Below are 17,699 nucleotides of genomic sequence, written 5' to 3' on the forward strand. Positions count from 1 at the left end.
GCGATTGGGCAGGTGTAAATCCTTAACAGTTATTAAATATGGATATTAATCAGAGTCAGGCACTCTGATGGATGGAGTACTCAGCTTTCATATTCCCAAAATGCAAAATTTAATGTCTCACACAATATAACACACAGTAAAATAATTTGGCTCTTTAAAAGCCGTCGACTGTGCAATAAAAGGCGCATGAAAAACCACCACCAATAATAAAAAGATAAAAGGATGACCAGAAAGACTATCAATAATCAGATCTTTGCCAAGAATGCAATATTAAATATACCCCTCCACATGCTGATATACCAACTAACACTTAACAGTCAATTACAAGAGAGCAATAGAAGACACCAGCCCAGGTCATCGGCTGCTGATCTCAGCTACAGTAAACGAAAAGATCACTGAACACAACGAACAATAAGATACAGATTCTATGCCTCAACGCACCAGAACTTACAGAGGCGTCTGTGTAGTTACAGTGTAACCTCCTGCACAATTCAAACTGACTATGCTAGACATAGTCGTCTGCACTATAAAGGTTTGCACTGATCACAATCAACACAATCTGCTTTCACCATCATAGTCGGACACAAACCTTAACTGCCGGCTGGAGTGGCCGAGCGGTTCTAGGCGCTTCAGTCTGGAACCGCGTGACCGCTATGGTCGCAGGTTCGAATCCTACCTCCGGCATGGATATGTGTGATGTCCTTAGGTTAGTTAGGTTTAAGTAGTCCTAAGTTATAGGGGACTGATGACCTCAGAAGTTAAGTTCCATAGTGCGCAGAGCCATTTTTGAACAAACCGTAACTAACGTAACTGGTATCCTGTCAGTAGGGAATTCCCTGGATCCATGAAACCAATCACCATGAATTCCGCCAGACCAGAACCAATGTCCCTTGTTGATAACCAGTCACCGCAAGCCCAGACTACAGACACCAAAAGGCTACCTCATTGCTTTGCTGCATACACTTGCCGTTGCACCTTATGGAGTCAGCAACCCTCTTAGGAAGTTGCTAGCTGTATACATCTTGCTAGTCATCTTGATGCTGTCCTCTTCATCAAAGCTTCCTCAGATGGCGACAGCAGCCACTCTGTCCTCCATCTACAATGGATCACTATCACAACAACTCATAGTGCCAGTTACACTTGGACATAATAAAGGTCCTTCCATGCATGCATTCCAAAGGAACTTTGACTCGTAATCAGAATAACACAGGTACTGCAATATCGTATAAATAAGTTCAGCTGGCATGCTATGTATGGCCCAGTGCTGGATGATAAAACCTGTCCACTGCTGTCCACGGCCAGTAGCGTTGTTTCGAAGTTGATGCCGCTTCCTACACTCATCTGCAACTCCAATCCTGCTGTTATACATGGCCATAGCATGATGATGCACCGAGCGAGGTGGCGCAGTGGTTACCACACTGGACTCGCATTCGGGAGAACGACGGTTCAATCCCGTCTCCGGCCATCCTGATTTAGGTTTTCCGTGATTTCCCTAAATCGCTTCAGGCAAATGCCGGGATGGTTCCTTTGAAAGGACACGGCCGATTTCCTTCCCCATCCTTCCCTCACCCGAGCTTTCTCTCCGTCTCTAATGACCTCGTTGTCGACGGGACGTTAAACAATAATCTCCTCCTCCTCCTCCTCCATGGTGATGTATTCAGCAAACTAACTGTCACGGCATGCATGCATTAGCAGCGCTTGTACCATCTCGTGTGTGGGATGGGAATTCAACTGTATATCTCAGTTGGGTTAAGCGCTGACTGAAGAAGGAACACAAAGGCTCAGCATTCTTTATTGTTGCCATGTCCCTGAGCACCACATAGGAACTACCCAAGATCACCTCCTGAGCTCTCACTAACTACCTCACCTTCCCCCCGCCCCCCTCCCCCCACCTGTACCCTAACCTAGCTGAACGTGTCTAATGCCCTTCACTTTAAGGCAAATTCGTCTGGATATTGGAATGTCTGGGGTGTTTTTGCAAGCTAAGATGTGTGATGACTCTAATGGATTAATTTCATTGACAACTTTTAATACTACCTCCATCTCAGTGTATTAAAGACACACTGCTCTGCAAGCTGTTTTTAGCCAATTCATATATTCTCTAAATGGATCCTTCACACTTCGTTCAAGCCCTTAAAGTGTATTTAGTACCACCTCAAAGCCCTAGCTGCGGTCACAAGTTTGCACAACTGTTGATGGAAGCTCCTTACAAATTCTTGGAAAAATATTGCCCTGGCCACCTGTTGAACCAAACTCCCTCCAGTGTGTGGATACAACAATTTAAAAATTTAGACTTCCATAAAACCAAAAATAACCTTCTTCTCTTCCAGTGTTTGCAATTGGTGCAAAAATCGGTGCATTATATCTGGGATATAATCCACAGAAAAACTCGTTCTTTCGTCATCACTAATAGAGTTTAAGATAACGTAGCAAACTGCTAATTTGACTGCCCGACCTCTACACCTGGGGATGCTAACTCCTGCAGCTGAGAAGCGTCTTCTTCCTTCACAGTATTTAAATTCATCCTTCTACTGGCACTGAAGCAGCTGACAACATACCATTTAATGTAGACGCTACTTGTGATGGCCTTGTCTGCAGTCCTTCAAGCGCGCCTTGGTTTGCTCCAGGCATAGTCAGAAAGATCAAGTTACTCAACGGGATTAAAAAATAAGCTACTCTAGCTCAGAATCCTTTTAAGTGTCATCAGCAGGGCATCTCACTTTGTTTACATATCGACTGTTGTCAGCAAACATCCTTGTAGTTATTGGCTGTTCCTGTATCATCTTATTTCATATTTCACATAAATTAGTGCTTTGCAGTTTAATCATAGACTATTCCTTAGAGTCCACAGCTCGTGGTCTTGCGGTAGCGTTCTCGCTTCCCGCTCACGGGGTCTCGGGTTCGAATCCCGGCGGGGTCAGAGATTTTTCCTGCCTCAAGATGAGTGGGTGTTGTTGTGTCGTCATCATCATTCATCCCTACTACGGTCAGGGCATGGCAATAGCAAACCACCTCCACTAGGACCTTGCCTAGTACAGCGGTGCGGGTCTCCCGTATCGTCCCCTACGCTCCTCGGAGTATGGGACCTGATCATCATTCCTTGGACTAGGTTCTGTTATTCGAAAGATTTCATTAGAACATAACGAGACCCATAGACTAGTAGTCAAGCCATTAATTGATTATATGATTGTGTGTTCACACATCTGTAGTTGGGAAGAAACAAATAACTGTAACTGAAGTTTAGTTTCACTTCTTAATTTTGTTACTCTAAACCACCCTAGTACACTGCAATTAAGTTACCTTGTCCAAGACAGGACTATACTTTCTGCAAGGCATTATTTTTATTATTTTTCACCCAGTCAGATTTTTATGATGCAATCATAGCCTGTTTCGTCCTTGAAAGGCCATCTTCTGATGCTACAGGTAGCATTTGAGGAATAAGTGATCAGAGTTGACCATCAAAATAATAAGTCAAGCACTATTTCTGCAATGGGAATGTCGTTTTCCCGAAACACTATGCTTCCGTTTCACATGATTTAATTCGGTATCAGGTCCTCCATTAAACAGTTCATACCTTTGGTGAGGTAGTTCAAAAAATGTTCAAATGTGTGTGAAATCTTACGGGACTCAACTGCTAAGGTCATCAGTCCCTAAGCTTACACACTACTTAACCTAAATTATCCTAAGGACAAACGCACACACCCATGCCCGAGGGAGGACTCGAACCTCCACCTGGATCAGCCACACAGGTGAGGTAGTGCGGGGCTCTAAGATTTAGACAGTGCAGTAGCAGCAGTAGTAGTAGCAGTGGAATCGTTGCGAGTGGCTAAATATTCGGGGCATAGCAGAAGGCTACATTGTACACAGTGCTGCATTGTATACGCTGATTTCGTGTCCCAAACTGTGTGCCGCATTTTTCACATCACAAGACCATGAGATGACCGGCTTTCCACTGCCTGTCCACACAGCTACGGCCATAGGCTGCCATTGAGTGCACCACTGCCTGTCAGCAGTTTCGTCATTAGGTCGTAGTGTTTCGGCCGCCGCCTGTCCACATTGCAGTCGTATTGGGCTGCTACTGACCACACCACTAAAAGCCAGTGCAGCAATTTGATCACAGGGTCACCGCGTATGTGCTGCCGCCTGTCCACATCGCAATCTTTAGCGCATCACTGACCAAACTGCTCGCTGCTCGTGTCGCAGTTTCGTCATTGGGTCGTTGTGCTCGCTCTGCCACCTGTCCATGTTACAGTCATCTTGGATCACTGTTGACCGAACCGTTGCCTGCGAATGAAGCAATTTGGTCACTGGGCCGCTGTGTTAACACTGTTGCCCGTCCACAGTGCAGTTGTGGCTTGCCACTGACAAATTAGCTGCCTGGTAGCGCAGCAGTTTCATCACTGGGTCGCTGTGTACGTGTCAGTACTTATCCATGCTGCAGTTGCTGAGGGGTCGCCGAGCGTATGCTGCTGCCTGCACCTGCTACAGTTTCTTCGCCAGACCGCCATGTTCATCCCACAGCCTGACTGCATTGCCCTGACTTCACCGATGCCTGTCCATCACAGCTGCAGTCTTGCTGCAGTTTCTCATCTCCACCCCCATCGCGTCACAGCATCTCAACCACTGCTGTCCTGCTGCAGCCTCTTTTGGTAGCTCTCTTTGTGTCTCTTTGTAGCCACCTGTGTGCAAGGGCAGCTACTGCAAGAGCTGACAAGTGCGAGAATTATCGCACACTCACCTTAACAGCTCATGCATCCAAGTTGCTGACAAAAATAATAGACAGAAGAACAGAAAAGAAAATTGAGGATGTGTCAGATGAAGATCAGCTTAGCTTTATGAAAGTTACAGGCACCAGAGAGGCAACTGTGACGTTGCAGTTGATGATGGAAGCAAGGCTAAAGAAAAATCAGGACACGTTAATAGGAATTGTCTATCTGGAAAAAACGTTCGACAGTGTAAAATGGTGCAAGATGTTCGAAATTGTGAGAAAAATAGGGGTAAGCCATAGATAGAGACGGTTAATATACAATATGTAAAATAACCACGAGGGGCCGGCCGCGGTGGTCTAGCGGTTCTGGCGCTGCCGTCCGGAACCACGGGACTGTTGCAGTCGCAGGTTCGAATCCTGCCTCGGGCATGGGTGTGTGTGATGTCCTTAGGTTAGTTGGGTTTAAGTAGTTCTAAGTTCTAGGGGAGTTATGACCTAAGATGTTGAGTCCCATAGTGCTCAGAGCCATTTGAACCATTTAACCACAAGGGAATAATAAGAGTGCACGAGCAAGCACGACATGCTCGGATTAAAAAGGTTGTAAGAAAGGGCTGTAGTCTTTCGCCCCCACTGTTCAATTTGCACATTGGCAAAGCAATGATGGAAATAAAAGAAAGGTTCAGGAGTGGAATGAAAATCAGGGGAAAGGATATCAGTGATTCGATTCGCTGCTGATATTGCCTTCCTGAGTGAAACTGAAGAAGAATTACATGATCTGCTGAATGGAATGGACAGTCTCGTCAGTACAAAATATGCATAGAGAATAAATTGAAGAAAGTCGAAAGTAATGAGACGTACCAGAACTGAGAACAGCGAGAACCTTAACATCAGGATTGATGGTCACGAAGTAGATGAAGTTAAGGAATTTGCTACCTAGGCAGCAAAGTAACCAATGACGGGTGCAGCAAGGAGGACATCAAAAGCAGACTAGCACTGGCCAAAAGGGCTTTCCTGGCCAAGAGAAGTCTACTATTATCAAACATAGGCCTTAATTTGAGGAAGAAACATGGACGTGGGAAAACCGGAATAGAGGAGCATCGAAAAATTTGAGATATGGTGCTACAGACGAATGTTGAAAGTTATGTGAACTGATAAGGTAAGGAATGAGAAGGTTCTGCGTAAAATGGGAGAGGAAAAGAATATGTGGAAAACACTGACAAGGACAAGGGACTGAAGAAGACAGAGATTGGATTACATGCAGCAGATAATTGAGGATGTAGGTAGCAAGTGCTACTCTGAAATGAAGAGGTTGGCATAGGACAGAAATTCTTGGCGGGCTTCATCAAACCAATCATAAGACTGATGACTCAAAAAAAAACAAAAGAAAGTGCTGCTGTGAATGTTGGGACGCTCGTAACCTCAGACGTTTTACAGCTTACATTGATATCTATGGGAAAGTTTTATTCGAAAATCAGATTTTGGCAAAATAATATCCCGCGGTAAGATTTTCGACTACTTCCTAATGTAGAAAACTTGAAAGCCGTGCACGTCATGAAACATAAAAAGTGATCTATCATCAATAGATTAACGCATCTCGAGTTAGTATTGTCATGAAATACATGGGAGTCACAATTCTTGCTCATATAAATCGGAAGATTGAGCGACACTGTTGTTGCACAATGTGACAGAATCTGGGGCAGAACACCAGTCATCAGTTACTTAGAACGTTTTAAATAGTAGCTTTTCCTTATTTCATTTACGGTTCTGCCACTCTGAATTACTTTTTGGATACTGATTACATTTCAGCTGTGTGGGCTTTCTTGTCGGTCCCTTCTGCGTCTCGAAGATGACAATTCCGCTACAGAAATCGTACATTATTCACCATTACTTTCCTGATTGCGTCTCTACTACATTTGTCATAGGCAGCGTATCAGCGTATCTCGAACGATTCTCATGTGGAAAAAAGACAGAAGCAGAATAACGTTAGTGAAAGTTGCTGGTAAAGAATTAAAAGAGGGTGCTTCTGATTTCGTGAATCTGGAGAAATGAATAGCGTAGAGCCAAATTGTGGACCGTGTAACGAAAATGACACCCAAAGGACTAACACTGTGGTGGTAAAGCAGTACGCTACAAAGTAAAGTAAACACTTGCAACTCGAAACGAAGCGGAACTCAAACAATACGCGAGGAAAACATTCTGTCAAAATGAGGGAACTGTAAACAACTTTCTACATCTTCTTCGATACCCTGAAAATCAGATTTAGGTGCTTGGCAGAGGGTTCATCAAACCGTCACAATTCTCTATTACTCCAAGCTCGTAAAGCGCGCGGAAAGAACGAACACCTATATCTTTCCGTACGAGCTCTGATTTCCCTTATTTTATCGTGGTGATGGTTTCTCCCTATGTAGGTCGGTGTCAACAAAATATTTTCGCATTCGGAGGAGAAAGTTGGTGATTGGAATTTCGTGAGAGGATTCCTTGCAGCGAAAAACGCTTTTCTTTTAATGATGACCAGCCAGAATCCTGTATCATTTCAGCGACACTTTCTCCCATATTTCGCAATAATACAAAACGTGCTGCCCTTCTTTGAACTTTTGTTGTGCACTCCGTCAGTTCTCTCTGATAAGGATCACACAACGCGCAGCAGTATTCTAAATGAGGACGGACAAGCGTAGCGTAGGCAGTCTCCTTAGTAGATCTGTTACATTTTCTAAGTGTCCTGCCAATAAAACGCAGTCTTCCAATTTAAGTTGTTCGTAATTGTAATATCTAGGTATTTAGTTGAGTTTACGGCTTTTAGATTAGACTGATTTATCGTCTAATCAAAGTTTAACGAATTCCTTTTAGTCCTCATGTGGATGACCTCACACTTTTCGTTATTTAGGGTCAACTGCCACTTTTCGCACCATTCCGATATTTCTTCAAAATCGTTTTGCAATTTGTTTTGATCTTCTGATGACCTTATTAGTCGATAAACAACAATGCCATCTGCAAAAAATTTAAGACGGCTGCTCAGATTATCTCCCATATCATTTACATAGATAAGGAACAGCAAAGGTCTGAAGGGCGAAGGGCGGGACAGAGGGAGTAAGAAAGAGGAGAATGAGAGAAAGAAAGATAGTGAGAGAGAGAGGAGGGGGTGTAAGAATTGGGAAATATTTCAGCGGCGCTAAAGTACATTTCCCTCTCGCGAACAAGACGTAAATCACACGAGTCATAACTGAGCGTATTTGCTTGGAAAACTGCCACGGTCGGGTTTGGTAAGCAAGCTGCTTTCGGTGTTAGTTCTTCTGTGTTACTAGTGTGTAGGAATACAGCGTTGCCTACACAATAAAAATTTTGCGTTGTGAACGATATTTTTTGTTTTTTGAGGAGGAATTGAAGCGCACCTTGAAAAGAAAAAAAGTTCTGGCCAAAAGTAGTGAATTAATGAAGTTCATAAATTTCATATTCCACTTTAGTAAATTGAATCTGTAAAAGGTGAGTCTACAACAAACAGGTTACTGCTGGGCTATCGACATAGCCCTATGGATGTCAGAAAGATCTCTACCGGCTGACATTACCGAAAACCAGCTCGCTCACCACAGAATCACGTGAATTTAATCATAGGTTTCATGCAGTGGATAAGTTAATGAATTTCGTTTATTAAACAGGAGTAGCCGTAACATCTGTGAAACATGAGTCCTCATAAGTTGGGAAAAATAAGGAATTTTACCAAATTACTGAATGAAACATGATTACTATAAAACCCAGTTATTACAAGTTATCACAAGTTGGGAAAAATAAGGAATTTTACCAAATTACTGAATGAAACATGGTTACCATAAAACCCTAATTATTACAATTTGCTGTGGACTTCAAGCTAAAAATAAGTGCACAAGGACATTACATCTTTATGTTCATTAAGTATTAATTCATGTTACAATGGAATTAAAATATCAAAACCTAGGGAAGAAATAAGGTTGAGGTGAAGACATTAAAGTCAACACAATAATTGTGGGAACGATTAAGTTCACGGAAGTCGCACAGTAACTGTCAAATGTCAGAGAGGAAAGGAAGAACTACGGAAAGAATCATTCATGCATCCAGTAGCTTGACTAAACACATGTTATGTTCGAGATTGCTAGTAAATGTACCTGAATTAGGAACGTAAAAGCCCTAATGTCCCTATAAAATTTCTACGTATATCCTATGGTTTGCGAACGCAGCAATTTCTCACAATAATTAGAGTGATGTTTACTAGTATCAAATATGGGCCTTAATTTGAGGGAGAAATTTCTGAGAATATACGTTTGAAGCACAGGTATAGTAATGAATCATGGACTGTGGGAAAACTGGAACAGAAGGAATCGAAGTATTTGAGGTGGGATGCTATAGACGAATGTTGAAAATTAGGTGGACTGATAAGGTGCGGAATAAGGAGGTTCTGAGCAGACTTGGAGGGGAGAGGAATATATGGAAAACACTGACAAGGAGGAGCGACAGGATGATAGGACATCTTTTAAGCATCAGGGAAGTACTTCAATGGTACTAGAGGGAGCTGTAGAGGGCAAAAACTGTAGAGGAAGATAGAGATCGGAATACATCCAGCAAATAACTGAGGACGTAGGTTGCAAGAGCTACTCTGGGATGAAGAGATTGGCACAGGAGAGGAATTCGTGGCTAGCCGCATCACCCCAGTCAGAAGACCGATACTTCAAAAAAAAAAAAAAAAAAGATAATAATAGTAATAATAATAATAATATAATAATAATAATAATAATAACGTATCGTTACCGGTGCTTGCGAGTAGCGAGTGTGGTGGCTGAAAGTTCTGTCTTCTGGCCTGCACCAAAAACTGTTCTCCCGAGAGCCTGGATGCGAAGATGCGAAGTCCCTCTCTTGGTTGAAGCATTGCTTGTTGAGTTGGGATGGAATTAAACTCCACACAGCGCTCCCAGCATGAAGCACAACTTTTACTTCATTTTACAGCGTGTGAGCCTTGTGCCTGATTTTGAGTTCCAAAGGCAATCAATGATCCTTCTGATGCTGACTGTGAGCGTATTGTAATTGCCCGGCTTGGTTGCGAAGTATCTTTGCGAGCGGCTGCGTTTTGCAGAGTCGAGCAGGGGACACGGAGCTGTTATGTTGTGCTATAGGTAGCTCTACATGTGAAAGGTATCATTATGGACGCTCAAGTGTTGCTACAAGCGCTACTACAGTGAAGTGATGAGATATGGATGTGAATTCAGTGAAAAGGGGCGCAAAGAAATAATTAAACATGAGCAGTGCCGCCGATAACGTATTTGAGTATCCAATCGTCGCGGATTGTACCGTACAGCATCAATCATCCGCTCCGTGTTCGGTCTCCCAGATGAACTAATGTGAATCAGTAATACTATTTACCACAAAAGAGAGCATTTAAGTGCCAGTGTCTTGTAGCGAGCGTGAGAACGTGCGTTCGGTCATGGTCATAGCGTTCCGCATCATCAACAATCAGACGCGCCGCGACGGTTACGCGCACTCTCGTATAAGTGAGAACTGAGAACCGAAAATGTAACTGTATGAACAGTGTTATATCATTACTAGTGTCAAGGGGGACTGGTACCAGATATCTGTGTATGCGTGACAAGAACACTCGTTAGATTATTTGGCTTCCGCATCATCAACAATCACCCGCACCGTGTCCGGTTTCGCGTATGGTAGTCCAAGTAATATTGTGGCCAGATAACCATAAAAAATACGAGTATTAATTGGCGTACACACTTATGGCTTAGAATGTAGACAGTGCAACTTGCGACTTTCCTATCGTCGCAGAATATAGTTGTTCATACCAGATGTAGGACAGTGTTGTGTTTTAACGTTGAGTGGCTCCTTAAACCCGCTTGGATATTTAGATATATAATTTCAGGCAAGCCAGCAGCAATGTGAAGCAGAACAATACGACCGCCGCGGGAGTATGAGGTACGTGGTGTGGACAGGGCGCACGGTCGCAGCGAGATTACAGTTTAACGGACCCCCGCTATTTGTGCCACCGGGCGTGTTACATGGCGACGTGTATTCAGTACCTGCATTTTTCGGATAAGAAGTGTCGTGTAATTAATTAGGAGAGTGAACTACTTGTGTATAAACAGTGACTGTTAATTTGGACTGTTGAGTGACGTCACGAGAGCTGTAGGATGTGTACGCCAAAGTACTTGTGACACAGTGAATATACTTGTCCGATTCTTGACAGTGCAAAGAACTAGTGCTATGAAGTAAACATACTCCATACTTATGACGACGCCAGCGGCACGTATATGTTGAAGTGAACACTTATTTGGCAGCTATTACGGTAGACGATGCTAGTGTCACCTATGGGCAAAAGTGAAAACTTTTCGGCAGCCATCACCGTACACGACGTGAGCGGCGCCTAGAAACGACGCTGTAAACATTACGACGCTTTGCAAAGAGGGTGCAGTGCTGAAAGCGGCACGGTGTCAACCGAGTCGGCGCTACGGAACAGATGCGACTACGGGTCCTCAATACAACGCAACGTAAGTCGCGCATCACAACATTACTTCACGCAACTGAAGCAAGAAGAGTAAGTAACTGGTAGTGCAGATTGCTTTCTTTAATTACGTAATTACAAACAGTAACAGTTGAAACACTTTTGTTTCACAAAATTAAGAGAAATTACTTTGCCGTTCACACAGTAAAGTAAGTGTCACTGCCAGACCCTGCTTACTTAGTGGTCTAAAATTTTAACAACAGTTAATATAATTGCAGCACTGTATTTACCTTTGCTTATATTTCCTTCTTTTTCCTTTTTTTCGTGCTCTTGTATGTTGATGTGCTTCTGATCAAGAATTACAGCGTTGAATGCATACGGCGTTGTAGTTTGGTTGTGGTTATTGCCGTCTGTTCTGTGCTACGAATGTTATTGTGATTTGTTTATTTCTCGGTTGTGTGACTTATCTGTGGTTCAATATGGCAAATAATGAGGTTGGTGCAACTGAAGTAGACAGGGAGGTGAAAGCACACTCTTTAGGTGAAAATAATCAGGTGGAGACGCAGATAAAAGCAAGTAGTAGTGAAATGTCGAAGGATTCCGGTATAGGGGACAGCAGTCTATCAATAGAGATGGGACGTCCAAATACAGCGTCGTCACCAATCATGGAGACGCCCAAACGAGGTGACTGTAAAGTTAGGTCTGACCTGTCCATCGTTGCCATGCTCAAAACTTTATTGCAAGACAACCAGAAATTATTACTGCAAGGTAATAAACAATTACAGCAAGATATTAGGCCATCAGTAGACAACCAGAAATTATTATTGCAAAATAACAGACAATTGAGGGAAGATATTATGCATCAGAAGGAAGATATTAAGCGGTCGGTAGAGCAGATAAACGAACGACTCAGTAAAAAGATCGATGAGACTAACGAGGCTATACAGAAGCTGGCTGAGTGACGTCATCAAAGGATAGATGAACTTACCGTTCGATTTAAGGAGAACGTTGCAGGCAATACTAAACGTTTTGAAAAGGTAGAATCGGAGGTCAAGGAAGTGAAAGAAGAACTTACTAAAAAGGTTGAGGTTTACGACGAGCATTTCGAACAACTAGATGAGGAAGTGAAACACTGTAAACACAGGATATCAGCTGTTGCGCTAAACCAGGATGCTTATACACGGCCACTAGAAGAGGTGCACAGTGAGGTAGGCAAGACTAAGGAACAGGTCGGTCAGCAGGTGAAGAGCGGAGTGAAATCGCTATTACCTGATGGAAGCACTGCTGGAGGTAGCTTACTTGGTATACAAACTGATGAGGTCTTCCTTGGCATAAGAAACTTTAAGAACTTCGAACCAAATGAAAGATGACATCCCAGGGATTTCCTAGATCAATTTAAGGGCGTGTTACCTGAATTATGGGACGAGCAGAAGAAGGTACACTTTGTAGCAGCAACATTGGAAGGTGAAGCTGGTACCTGGGGTATAAGAACAGGACGTACATGTACAACCTTTGCGGGGATTGAAAAGGAATTTTTGCAACAATATTGGTCGCGACGGAAACAAAATGAAGTACGTAACGGTCTGTACGAGGGTAAAAGGTTTGAGAGAGGGCGTGACTAGAACTTAAAGAAATTTTTTCAAGATTATTGTATTCAGATGAACCAATGACGGCAGAAGTAAGTGTATCCCTGATCATAAGTAAACTACTGACGGGAGTTCAGGAGAAGTTACTACTGTTCCCTAGAGATGACGTAGAGGCAAATGAAGTCAGGCTTAGGGCAATTATACACGTTGTATGAGTCACGAGGAAAAGGAGAAGGAGAAGTTGATTGTAGAGTATCAGCGAACAACGAATCCAATGCAGATACCCATTTAAACCATAACAATAGACATAATGGACGACATTTGAATAATAGTAATGGCAGGAGATACGGCGGTAGTTCCCATGGCCATGGTGGTCACAGAGGACACCGTGGTGGCTACAGATGTCGGAACTCAGGGCACGATGCATCAGATGACCAGGTGCGCGACTCAAATCATAGCCCGGACTGGCAACACAGGGAAGGAACACCGGAAAACGAGGGACCTGGTGCCAAGTTAGGTGCCTTGTTGTTGACTCTGTTAAGAAGTAGTAAGTGCAGCTACTATTGTGTAATATAAATAATGTCTAGAATGGGCGGAGAGAAATCGCTATGTGTACGTTGAGAAAAACAAGGAATAGTACAGATGACAGGAGTCAGGAGCTGCTTGTTTCTGAACCCCAACACTGAAAACCCACACGACTAGTTAATTTTGTTTAAACTGATATGGAAGGGAGATTTTTGCATTTTTAGAATGGACCTGACTGGTCGTGTAACACGCCCAGGGGTACAAATGGCGGCGGTCCCTTAAACTGGAATCTCGCTACGACCGTGCGCGCTGTCCACAACACGTACCTGATACTCCCGCGGTGGTCGTATTATTCTGCTCCACACTGCTGCTGGCTTGCTGGAGATTATATATCTAAATATCCAAGCGGGTCTAGAGGAGCTACTCAACATTAAACACAACGCTGTCCTACGTCTGGTATGAACAACTATATTCTGAGACGATAAGAAAGTCGCAGGCTGCACTGTTTACATTCTAAGTCATAAGTGTGTACGCCAATTAATACTGGTATTTTTGATAGTTGTCTGTCCACAGTATCACTTGGACGAGCGTACGCGTAACCGAACACGGCGCTGGTGCTTGTTGATGATGCGGAAGCCGAATAATCGAACTAGAGTTCTTACGCTCTTCACGCATACACAGATATCTGGTACCAGTCCTCCTTGACACTAATAATAATATAACACTGCTCATATAGTTAAAATTTCAGTTCTCACTTCTACAAGCGTGCGCGTAACCGTCGCGGCGCATCTGATAGTTGATGATGCAGAACGCGATGACCGAACCCACGTTCTCACGCTCGTTGCAAGACACTGGTTCTTAAACGCTCTCTTTTGTGGTAAATATTATTATTGATTCACATTAGTTCATCTGGGAGACCGAACACGGCGTGGATGATCGATGCTGTACAGTACGACACGAGACGAGTGGATACTCAAATACGTTATCGGCAGCACTGCTCATATTTAATTACTTCTTTGCGCCTCTTTTCACTGAATTCACTTCCATATCTCTTCACTTCACTGTAATAGCACTTGTAGCAACACTTGAACGTCCATAATAATACCTTTCATATGTAGAGTTGCCTACAGCATCACGTAACAGCTCCGTGCTCGACTCTGCAAAACGCAGCCACTCGCAAAGATACTCTGCAATCTAGCCAGCGATATGACAATACGCTTAAATTCCCGCACGAAAAAGTTTTCTAACTGTCGAAGAGAATATCTAAGTCTAGATTATTCTCTCTTGCAGGGGGTTAAAGAGAAGGTGTGTGGATAGGGGGTAAACTCCCCCATCCCAAGGGTATAGACCCATTGCCACATTGTGCACCAGACATGCGTTACTCATAATCATGGAAACATAAAGAACAGTATGTAAACAGTTGTCAAATAAGAAAAAAAGTACGTAACAAAAGAACCCGACCTACATTGCAGCCTGTATAGCAAAACACAGTTACAAAACAGTGGATAAACAAAGAGCTAATACAATAAGACACAAAAATATTAAGTCCCTGAAAGAGAAAAGTCTACAAACATAGAAGGTTAGATATGATAGACGGGCGCCTAAAAGAAAGAGATAAAAGAAAATAGTAGAAAACATGCGCATTCACTACTTGTCTTGGTAGACGCTATTAGGCATAAAAACTAGAGAACCTCCATCAGCACTAGGCCGTCAAAAATCCTGCAAAAGAAAAAGTTATTTCATAACTCACAACACTGCATCACAAGGGAGCGTTTCTTGCACTGAAAGGGGTGGGGAGTGGCTGTAGCGTAGATGCTGCGCTGACAGGCAGATGGGCAGTATAATCGCATGCTCGCCACCCTCGTCTCGCGTTAATGCGTCCATTAGCCCACATGAAACAGGTTAATCACACTCTCAGTGTCGACCTAGCAATACCCATTCGACCTACTCATAATCTGTTACTACCATAGAGGATATTATAATGTTCTATATGACACAGGATATTACAATGTTCTATACGACATAATAAACACATAGGCTAATGACAAAATAATATATGGATCTCCTCTAAGTTAAATGTAGTTACTAACTGAATAATACAAAAATTAATAGCAATCATTAAACAGGAGTTGTAAGAAATTTTTTAAATGAAAAACCTTTTTGAATAGCACAACCTATAGACACTAGTAAACACTCAAACCACATCACTGTATGGGCAAGAAGCAACGTAATACATATAGTCCAGATGAACAGATAGAAAGTGAGAAGATATATATATATATATATATATATATATATATATATATATATATATAATATTGCATATAGTGGTAAAACATCCTACTTAAATCTCACTCGATTAGAGGGTCCTCATAAAACCTCATAATAATTAAATAATTAGGACAATAACAGCTGACATATATACTGATTCAGACACGTCACATATAACAATTAGTCATTAATCTTGTTCACTATAGTATGGTTTAATGTTTTCCACATGTTGTTTGCCCTCGCATCTACCTGACATCACACGAACCAGTTCAACATATTAGGACATTTGATATCAATAACACGATATGTTCCTTGGTATTCACGATAGAACTTCTTAATTTCTTCGTTCAGCTTGCTAGAACGTGTGCGGGTTTTGATTAACACAAGGTCACCGACTTCATACTTCATCGTTCGCACGATCTCATCATGTCTTTCTATAGCCAATTCAATTTTCCTGTCCCACGATTGATCCACAGCGGGAGAATCATTCAAGATGTTGGAGAATATACTTTCCGGAGGCTGTTTGAGCAGGATTTCACATGGTGCAAAGCCTGTCACGGCATGAGGTGGGCTATTGATTATACCCTCATATTCTGTTATATACTCCTTCCGTTTGCTATGTTTCCGGCTACAATATGTCCTGCACTCTCCAGCTGGATTTGAGGCCAGTCCATATTTGGCTATCAGAACCTGTTCCACACCATTCCTCTGCGACATCTTGCGACATCACCTTCCACTACTTTGATACAAACTGTGGTCCATTGTCTGATAGCACTTGCTTTGGTTTCCACACCTGCGTAAAATAGTCGTTTTCCATTCTAGCTCATGTTGCCTTATCAGTTGCTTTCCTTAGGGGGTAGAACTTTACATATTTTGAACACACCTCTAACACCATCATGAGCTGTGTGAAATTGCTACGGAACTTAGGCAGTGGACAAAGTAAATCGACGGACACAATGTCTTTGATTCCATCAGGAATTATGGGGTGCATAAGTCCCTGATGGCTAACAGTAGCTGTCTTAGTCTTCTGGCTCACATCATAGGTCCATAATATCTTCCTAATCTTTTCGCTCAAGCTAAAGAAAATACATTACTTCCTTACTTTTTCTAGACATTTGTCCTCGGCAAAGTGGGCATTACTGAAATGCGTGTACCACACCAACTTCTCAATACAGTAGCATATTCCGGAATGCACAATTTCCTGTCCTGTGACGATTAATCCACATGACTGTATGAAATGTTGTGATGAATTTAATAATATTTTCTCAATTTATCTTCTCCAGCACATCTGTATATCATCTTCACTCTCTTCAATGCAGGATCTTCATTTTGCTTCGTCGGATATTCTTAAGTAATTTGGTAACAAATGACTTGTATTGGACGCCCTTGATCAAATTAATGCTCAATTCCTGACCTTGTGGTCCATCAAGGGTCCATTAACATTTACATCATGAACGCCAGGTTGCATTCTCGACAATGCTTCAGGTATGATGTTTTGGTTCCCAGATCGGTAGACAACACTAAATTGATATTCCTGTAAGGCAAGCGCCCATCTGGTGAGACGTCGATGGTATAATTTGCCATCAAGTAGAAAGGTCAAAGCCTTGTGATCTGTAACTATCTTGGTGGTTCTACCAGCCAGGTAATATCTGAATTTTGTGAAACTCCACAGGACAGCAAGTGCCTCTCTCTCTGTGACTTGTATTGCCGTTCCACTTTAGTCAGAGCCCTGCTTGCAAATGCGATTGTTTTAACACTATCGGAGTCCATTTCATCTAACTGGTATAAGTGCACTCGTAATCCATAGTCTGAGCTGTCACAAGCCAAGTAAAATTCCTTGCTCAAGTCTGGGTGTGAAAGCAGCTTAGGATCACACAGCTGTTGCTTTACTTCCTCGAAAGCAACTTGGCATTCACTTTTACAATCCCATAACATTTTGTTCTTCAGCAGATTCAACAAATGTGAGTTACTAAGTGACTGACCACTTATGAACTTCCTATACCATCCACATAAACCAAGGAAACTTCTTATTTTCTTCTTACAGTGTGGTGCAGCAAAATCCTTGACTGCTTGTAGTTTGTCCTCATCCGGTTTGATCCCCTGTGCATTGACGATGTGGCCAAGAAACTTAACCTCACTC

The sequence above is a fragment of the Schistocerca serialis genome, chromosome 1, assembly GCF_023864345.2.
Source record: "Schistocerca serialis cubense isolate TAMUIC-IGC-003099 chromosome 1, iqSchSeri2.2, whole genome shotgun sequence".
Classification (NCBI taxonomy): Eukaryota; Metazoa; Arthropoda; class Insecta; order Orthoptera; family Acrididae; genus Schistocerca; species Schistocerca serialis.